The following is a 10,207-nucleotide window of genomic DNA, read 5'->3' as shown; positions in this document are numbered from 1 at the left end:
TTAACAAAGACTAACTCTATGCATTTGGAAATGCATTATTTATAACAAAAAATTCATAATTGTTTTCCTATAAAATATCTTTAACTGAAGACATGTAAAAGGATAGCGTCCATAAGCTTAGCATATTGGTTGCCGAGATTATTCAATCTATCAAGAGTGGCTGTTGGATTCACATCATGGGGCAGTCTACAGGTGTCAACATGACCCCAGAGATCTAGGAACGGCGACGAATCCTTCACGTGTTTGAAAACAGAGTCCGGTTGTCGTAGGAATCCTACGTTGGACCACCATTTGACCACCGTTGACCACGTCTTTCCTTAATGAATCCGGCTAAACCAATAGGTCCTGATCCATGTCCAGGTCATTTCTATCTTGCCCACGTGCCTTGTTTTGCCTGATGACACCTGCAATCTAGAGTTTAACAAAAACAGCTGCGGAAAGTGGCTGCATTCCGCAGCTAATGAGAAAAATCTAAGTCAAACAGCAAACACAAAAACATAGTTAGAAAACCACTTAAATGCTCTTTTAGAATCAATATGCAATGATCTTTGATAGCTTATGGAGTACTAGTGAGGGGAAAAAGTCTATGAAAATGTGTAGGAGAGATGTAATTTCAAAGCTCAACAGGACGTCTGCACGGAGTTACAGTAGACATCGATGGAGCCAACACCCAAACTGATTTTGAGGTTATCGAAATTTTGGATGATAGTAACCCATAACCTGCACTCTTAGGGATAGATTGGGCGATAGATATGAATGGAGTCATTAATCTAAAAAAATGCAAGATGATCTTCAAAAATAAATCTCTTCGCGTGGAAGTCCCATTGGACCCAACAGAAGGTGCACAATATACTGAGCCCATGTGCGACGTGGAAAGCGACGGCGAGCTGGACTGTATATACCAAATTACTGCACAGGATCAGGATAGGGTCAATCCGACAGCGGATGGTTGACTCTCATGGGACCGCTATAGTTCTTGCACATCAGACTCAAATGAAGAGGTTGAATGATTGCAGAACTGACTACATGAAGTAACCACGTTTAATTGTAATCAGATGGTGACAGTGGGGGTAGACGAATCACTGAAGAGATTCGCGAAAACACTTCATGCAGCTGCTGCTCCCTCACAGAGGGTCACTCCAAAGGTGCAAACAATATGGTGCAGATGTTGAAGGAAGGCATGTGCATGGTCAAAAGCGTGAAACAAAGTACGCATTCCTCGCCAGCCGAGGCTACCAGTATCTAAGGTATGGGTATCTATGCAGCTTGGAAGTAGTAGCCCAAAGCCCCCTCAACAAACCAATGCCAAGGTTAGCAGAGGATCAAGGAAGTTGTGGATACCATGAGTATGTTGGGCTTACAATAGACGACAAAAGGAAGCTCAGAAAATACTAAATGGCCGCGGATCCTCCAAACAGGAGTTACGGCCGAAGAAGCAAGGTACATTGCGAAGCTAAGGGGCCCTGGAACGCATCGTGACATTGCTACTGTGGCTGCACCCGCACTCACGAAAGAGTATAAACCCCAAATCGATTACCCAACCGCTTAAGAAGTGCTCGCAGCCCGAGTTAACAGGGATGATCCGATCTCGAACCAAAGGTGCGAACACCTGACTAGCAGTAGAAACTACAGTCTCATTACCTGGGCAGTTGAAAGAAGGTGTGGGACTATAAACCAACCTGCAGAAAACCTGTGCAGAAAAAGGAATCATCACCAAGCTCAGTAGTTCCCAAGTCCGCAGCTGTGCCTAAAGGATAACGCTACCACGGGGAAAAATCAAAAGATAGTCGTTAGCCACATGGGCCTTAACCGGCTAGTCAAATCACGTCAGACAGAAGCGGGAGGTGGGACATTAAGGTGAAAGTTCCGGACGAGATACGCAGAGATTTGCTGACTTGAATTTCCAACAAGTGAAAGAAATTTTTTCAAATCTCCTAGTGTGTGGCCGGTACTGGATTTTTGGCACTTTGAACTGACAAAAAATAGTAAGTACGCGGCTACCAGATACTCCGTGAGCACTATGGCAAGAACCCGAGCACGAGTCACTGAAGAGATGTAGTTGAATCAGGAGGAGCCCTCTCAAGTTCCTAAATCCCCATGCACCTCGCGGCCCAGGAAGAATAAGCAAAAGATGGGTCCCGTCCAAACCTCCCCAAGATTCAACAAACATTCAACAGGTGACAAAGGAAAAACACAGATCGATGAAATTGTTGAGGAGGATGACCTGCAAGACCTAATCGATCAAATTGACCCGCAGGTGGAGGAAGAAGAACTTGCATTCCAGTTCCGGTCATTACCCCCGTATCTTTCTCCATGGACCGGGACGACCAAGCTAGTGAAGGATGTAGACGCTGCAAAAACTATGCTCCAGAGCCCACTCCTTCTAAATGATATAAGGTTCGAAGGGTTACCCATGGGATGCTTTCCAAGCACCAAATTCGAAGATTGGGACCTGGCATATAGCGACAAGTTCCCCGAACTCACTGAAGGCACCCTATTGCCACAGAAATGGTTACTAGGCATTGAGAGGGCCGGACTGCTGAACCTCAAATGGATCCCCCACTACCACCGCACAACCATCACCATATTCGTCATTCGACAGCTGCTAGGTCTCATTCATGATGGATATCTCTGGTTGGAAGAACCAATCCTGATCACAGCCGACCTAATCCACCGGGTTACACACCTACCATATAAAGGGAATAGCCCCGCAGACATAGCTGGAACTAGTAGCGAGGGAGGCATCGTCGAAACAGTCAAGGAAAGGTACCATTTGGTAAAAGGGAAGCGGGGGTATGTCATAGCAAGCATCAGCGACCACGTAGTATGAGTCGCTACTCAGATCCTACCTGGAAAACTTATGAGAAAATTTCGCACTGATGAAGTGCCCACCACTGTCATTGCATTTGCAAGACAGTGTGCTGAAGGGGTTCAATTCAATTGGGCACAGTTCTCATGCGACGAATTTCTGACCAATTGTCGAGAAGCATAGGACAAAGGTAAGACCTTTCATTATGCATGGTTTCTCTTATCAATCCTTCTGGTTATAGGGGACTTGCCGCCGAAGAGCCAGTTTCCCAGCATTGAGGATAGTCTACTTGAGGCAGTACGGTATATTTCACTTGGGGCTACAAAGGATGCAGCAAGGGTTTCTATGATCTGGGCATTTTGGACCTCCATGGAAGGAAAGATACAGACACGGATTGCTCAAAGACCGCGCATGTCCCCCACAATCTACAACAACTTTCAAAGCACGACCGAGTTCAAGGTAGACATGTATCACGTGTATATATGTGCGTGAAAGGACCCAGAGCGATCTTGGGTTACACTGTCGTTCCTTGCAATGGATGATGCCATTTACGCAGTATTAGCAGCGTGGCCTTTGGAATGGCATGCCCCAGATAAGACCATTCTCAACTGAGTGGTTGCACAACAGCAGAAGAAGGAACACCAGCAGAGACTCATCCAACTGGTAGAAAAATCACGACAGGACTACCAGGCCATTTTGCAGCAAGGAGCTACCCTGAGCCCAATAGCAACGGAGAACCAGATGGATCAAGGAATAGATTTGGACCAGGATCCACAAGACAAAACAGAGACATAGGACCACCTCAAGCAGTCACGCATCGAGGAATCATCGGCCGCACAGAAAAGGTCCAAAACAGCGAAGGTGCTAGAAAAGGACTTCGTGGAGAGAAGCCAGCCCATCAGCAATGTTACCACCAGTACGTTGCTCGAGCTGATCATTACACAGACAACTATGTTGGGGGAGATCAAAGCGCAATTACAGGCCTTAAAAGCGCAACCCATGGGATGGGTCCCTTGCGAGCCTGCCGATGATATAGACATTGCCACGTAGGAGGTCAGCACGCACACATCACATATCATCTCATTTCTAGCAAAGGTTATCCGAGCCACAACCACAGGTGACAAAGGCAGTTGGGAATTAAATATAGCCACTATGTCTAGAGACATACTATACCTGCATTCCACATCTTGACAGAACAAAAGGCAAAGATAGAACAGATCACTCTCCAGCATGATGAACTAGCTTCCTAACACCGAGAGGTAGAGCAAGTTGTGATATAGGCGTGTGGTACGATCCCTGAACTAGCCATCCCTGGGGACCTCCCCCTAACTACCAGGATTCAGCACATGGCAGCTGGATTTTGCACGGCCCAAGAAGAGGTCACAAGACACTAGGAGGAGCTAACATTACATGTTGCCAAGCTCCATCTTAAGGCTCGGCTGCACACACCACCAGCCAAACAGGAACGCCATCGCAGCGCTATTGTAGCTGGACTAGAAACAATCAATAGTGTTGTTCGCAACTGCTCTAGACTACTCGGCCAATCGCTCAGGATACTCGCCGTCCTCCAGGAAGATCCAACCATACAGCAAGTAGAAACTGAGGCGTGTGAGGTGCAATAGGCTTATGACACCACCCTGGATATTGCATGGACGGTTTCTATCACACAACGGTTGGCCTTGATGAAGGAGGTCCAAGCGCTCAAAGCCCAGGTTGACGCAGTGCGACAACAGGAGGTTGCCCTTAAAGAGTGTATCCAACCCTAGCTCAACGAAGTATTTAGCGTATCTACAACCATTGAAGGCAAGCTCACACAGATGCAGGCTATCTATGCAATGAAGCAACCAGTTGCAAATGAGACGGATACCTCAGCAGCTCATGTGGAAAGGGTACAAAGATTCGCAGCCAAGTTTGTTGCAGACGCAGGTGAGATGCAGAAGTTTCTAACCGACCTACGTGCAAAGATTCCCATCCCAGCCAAGTGACTTAGGATGAGTCACGATGATTGTATTGGGGGACTGTTGGGTAGCGGAAGCCCCACGCAATGGGTATGGGGTGCGAAGCCCGCAATTTTGGGTAAGAGCAGGGTAAAGACTCTGCGAGATGCACGAAGCGCGATGTGTAATAAGTCAAAATCAAAAGGGTAGTCCGCCCAAAAATAATGTAAAGAAATGTAAGTTGAGTCAGCCGTCTATGGATCACGGTCCATGGAAAGGTATAAATAGAGCGAGGCTCTATGGGTAGAGTAGCTAAGTTTTTGGTATGATTTTGGAGATATGAAATGTAATGGGTGTATGAGAAGAGCATTCTAAGAGCGTCTGTAAGTCCAAGTCGGGGGTTTAGGTAGAGGATAAAGGCTCTGCAGCTATGTGCGCAAAGACCTAGAAGAGTCCACAGTTGTGTGCGCAGACCCCTGTAGCTGAGTGCACAGGGTAGATCTGGATGTAAGGGTGATAAGTGGAAATAAAGATAAGTTTCTTCTGAATTCTATGTTAATTCTGAACTATGGCAACTCTGTTCTTTTATGGTTAATGAAACTATTTTGATCTGCGCGCATATGCTTATTGAGTACTTGTGAATTGGATTTAATCTTAATAAGTGAACTAAATGAAAGTAATAAATGTTTGCTTAAAGACCTCTTTAAGTAGATCTAGGTTATAATACTTAATCGAATAAATTAGATCTGTAATCAGCGTGGTAAGAGAAAGCTAAGATTATCCGGATCTGCACAGATCTAGCGCAACACGAAGCTACAAAATGGCCCGAGAACCTCTTAGATCACATCTAGACATCCCAAGGGTGCAGAAACCTGGTTCCAGCACCCTCCCCTACTACCTCGGGTAAGACCTCAGTCTGCGCTTTGCGGGTTGTTGCCGAAAGGGCCAGTAGCTATGGGATTTGCTTGGCTAAATAATTCTTTTGAACCTAGGTCAGGCCCATGTAAGCCAACAATGTGACTGCTCTACATCAATCTGAGGCTCCTTATCCTTAGGAACCGAAGGCTCCTCATCTGCATGCAACTCGAGCTCCCTCTCAAGTGACACTTGCATGGTTTTATGCTCGTCGAACTTCAGATCCCTGCGCACCACAGTCCTCTGAGTGGAAGGAAGGTAAACCCGATAGTTGTGAGGTGTATTTGTGTACCCCACAAGTATTACCAACTCAACTGTTGGGTCTAGCTTCTTCCTTGCATCTTTGGTCACATGACAATAAACTGATGATCCAAAGATACGGAAGTGACTTACATCAGGTCGCTTCCCAAAATATTCCTCCATAGGTGTCTTCATCCCAAGTATACAGTGCGTGCTTCTGTTCTACAAGTATACTGCTGTATTGCATGCCTCAGCCCACAAGTGTAGTGGTATGCTTTGGTCATGCAACATCGCTTGAGCTGCTCCCACAATCGATCTGTTCTTCCTTTCAGCCACCCCATTCTATTGTGGGTTATGGGGTGCCGTCAATTCCCGTTTAATTCCTTCTGAAGCACAGAAGTCCTTAAACTACTGAGAGACATACTCTCCACCATTGTCGCTATGCAAGGCTTTTATTTTCTTTCCTGATTCTTTCTTTACCAAGGCTTTAAACTCACAAAACCTCAAGAAGGTTTGATCCTTCTTTTGCATAAAGTAGATCCAGCATCTACGAGAAAAATCATCAATAAAAATAACATAGTACCTTTGTTTAGTGGTGGAGGCTGTAGAGAATGGTCCACATACATCTGAGTGAACTCGCTCCAGGATTGCTCCAGCTCTACTGTCTCGATCTGGAAAGGAAGATTTCACATACTTAGCCAAGGTACAACCTTTGCATGTGCTCGTTTTCTCAATTTTTCCCTTGGGTAATCTGGTAGAAATCTACTGCATGATCTTCAAGGCTCCATTGTGCAAGTGGCCCAATCTCCTGTGCCATAGCTCGCCAACATCATGGCTTTGCACCATCTCTGCTTTGGAACTCAAAGTAGCACAGTCATCTACCTCTAGCTTATAGAGATTCTTGACTCGAATCCCTATTCACTTTATCTGTCCAGTGGCAATATGCCTCAGGAATACCTTTCCTTTGCTAAAGACTACATCATAGCCTTTATCTTCTAGCAAGGCAATGGACACAAGAATCTTCTTCAAACCTAGAACATACTTAACATCAGTTAGGGTGAGGGGAGCTCCATTCTCCCTCTGAAACACAACCATACCTTCATCTGAGACACAGTACTTTCCATCATCGCCCATCTCGATCCACATCTGGAGATCCTTCTCCTCCAAGGTACTGTAGAGATTCTTGTCACTTGACATGTGGAAAGAGACTCCACTGTCCAGGTACCAAACATATCCCATCATGGATGAAACCATGCATGTGATAAGAGAGAAATCCAGCTCAAACTGTGAGGCAAGTGCATCACCATCAGATCCCTTTGAGGAACCCTTCTTGGATTTCTTCTATGGACAATTAGTAGCATAATGGCCCACTTCATGACAATGAAAGCATCTCACTTTCGATTTGTTAAACTTCTTCCCACCATGGGAAGAACCGGATTTGGATTGGCATCCCTTCCCTTTTCCCTTCCTTTTCTTACTCGCTAAGGCTAGATTTTCCTCATCATCTTGTTTCGATGAGGATCCATCTCTGATGCTTCTTCGTATCTCCTCCTGCATCAGATCTGACCAAAGTATTTCCCATTCTAGCAGTTTTTCTCTTCCATTAACTGAGTCCTGGTAGCTATTCCATCTCTTAGGAAGACTGAGAAGTGCAAGACTCACCATGTCATCATCAACAGTTGTGATCCCCACACTTCCAAGCTCATCCCTGCAAGTGGTGAGCTTGTTCAGGAATGTAGATACTGTATCGCCCTTTTCACTCTCGATTTTTTGAAGATTGTCTTTTAGTGCCAGCTTCCTCTGATCACTGCTATTCTGATATAGATCTTTCAATGTTTTCCACATTGAAAATGGAGTCTCCTTCCCATGGAGACTCGAGACTATGTGATCTCAAACTCCCTCTAGAAGGATTCTCCTAGCTCTAGCCACACACTTCTTCCATTCCGCCAATTGAGTAGCATCAGTCGACTTGGGGACATCTTGATCAATGAAGTCCTTTAGACCATTATCTTCTAATACTGCCTCCATGCGATCCTTCTAGGCTATATAATTTGAACTGCCATCAAGGGCATATTCAAGTCTTAAACCACTGAATGCCATAGGTGAAATAGAGATGTGATAAGAACTCAAATTCTATATTCAGGAATCACAAACTTCAAACTTCTCCTCTTCTTGTATATTGTTCTTCCTTGATCACCCATGCTCTGACACAATGTAGAAATTCCCACCTGCAAATCACCTGATAATGCAATATACAAAAGCAAAATACTGGATCTACTTCTACAAACAATTTAGCAGAAGCTTAATTGAATTGAGCAACATCAATAAGAACACATATAACTGATAAGAAGAAATCAATAACACATAACATAGAAGATATAACCAGGGGAAAGCCAAAGCATAAAACCCCAACTCTGTATTATCATACAAGTGGAAATCCTTCCATGTTACAAAAAGAATCAACTCGAAAGCTTTCCTGCTCTCTCTGTAGTCAGATAATGAAGTTCATAGACTGTATAGACAAGTATATATACTAATCAAGTCCTCCAGGCTCCTATATCACGTAATTCTCTTGGAAATAAATCCTTCTCCATGCAAGGAATATTCACCTAAAATATCCTAGCAATTGATAGTACACTGTCCCACTATCTGAACTCAACTAGGTCTCTGTCTGAACTGACATGCATGAGTTATACATGAGAGAATATTCAGTTATCTGAAGAACAACAATTATATGCAAGCATGCATTAACTAACTGAACTTACTTAATTTAAACAAACTGTTTAAATCAAATATAACTGGACTTGACTAAATTAACTGAGCCAACTAATTACTACTCAATATAGAACTCATCCTTATTTCTTTAACTGATGGATAAATTCCTCAATTAATGGATAAATTGTTGCATGTCCTCGCATAGACTTCATGTTTGAATTTTCTCAACTAATTAACTCATGGTGAATTAATTAATTTATTTTCAAACAGTTGTTAAGTTCAAATTCGAATTTTACTTCCTATGTTTAGTCTAGGGACTGACTAAAATAGGAATCCATCTGAAATGTTATTTTTAGCACTTTCACTTTTCATCCAATATAGCTAAGTTCAACACTGGATGAAACTACTATTTATAGTAGTGCTATTTTTAGCAGTGCTATTTTTAGTGTTTTCTATTTTTAGCATTTTTTGTTGCTATCTTCAACAGCCAGAAAGATATAGTCCATATTCTTTCTGTTCAAATTTTGCTTTATCTATTACTGATGATGATCCTAGAACTGTGAAGGAAGCAGTAGATTCAGAGGATGGAAAACTCTGGGAAGAGGCCATGGTTGATGAAATGGCATCTTTGCACAAAAATGAGGCTTGGGATCTGGTGGAGTTTCCAGCTGGAAGGAAACCCATTGGCAGCAAATCGGTGTTCAAGAAGAAGACAAATGCATAAGGAAAGGTGGAGAAATACAAAGCTCGGTTGGTAGCAAAAGGTTATTCCCAGGTGGTAGGAATTGATTTTGGTGATATTTTTTCTCCTGTTGCCAAGGTAACTTCTATTAGATTACTTTTATTTGTTGCTGCTGCTTTTGATTTTGAGGTAGAATAGATGGATGTGAAGACAACATTTCTTCATGGGGATCTGGAAGAGGAAATCTACATGAAGAAACCTAAAGGCTTTGTAGTGAAGGGTAAGAAATAACTGGTATGCAAGTTAAAGAACTCTATGTATGGGTAAAAACAGTCACCAAGGATGTGGTATCAGAAATTTGATACATTTATATGGGGAGTTGACTTCACCAGAAGCAAAGTAGATTACTATATGTATTTTAAATTAATTGGTGACCGTGTTATTTATTTGGTCTTGTATGTGGATGATATGTTGCTAGTTGGAAATGACAAAGAAATTATCGAGGATTTGAAGACCCAATTGTCCTCCAAATTCGACATGAAAGATCTTGGTGTTGCAAACTATATTTTGGGCATGGAAATTAAAAGAGATCGGGCAAAGTGGAAGCTCTGGTTAAACCAAAGGAAGTATGTCAAGACAATATTGCAGAGATTTAATATGCAGGAGAGTAAATCGGCGAAGGTTCCTATTCTTGTAGGTGTAAAGTTATCTGCTGAACAGTGTCCCAAGACACAAGAGGAGGAAGAGGACATGTCCTATGTTCCATATGCAAGTGTAGTTGGTAACTTGATGTATGCAATGGTTTGTACTAGACCAGACATTGCACATGCAGTGGGAGTATTGAGCAGGTTTATGTCAAAACCAGGAAAGGAGCATTGGACAACAGTGAAGCCGGTTTTCAGGTATTTG

The sequence above is a fragment of the Pinus tabuliformis genome, chromosome J (assembly GCF_031772625.1).
Source record: "Pinus tabuliformis cultivar Carrire ecotype Pingquan chromosome J, CPIR1, whole genome shotgun sequence".
NCBI lineage: Eukaryota > Viridiplantae > Streptophyta > Pinopsida > Pinales > Pinaceae > Pinus > Pinus tabuliformis.
The sequence above is the reverse complement of the archived record's forward strand: the minus strand, read 5'-3'. Positions refer to the sequence as shown.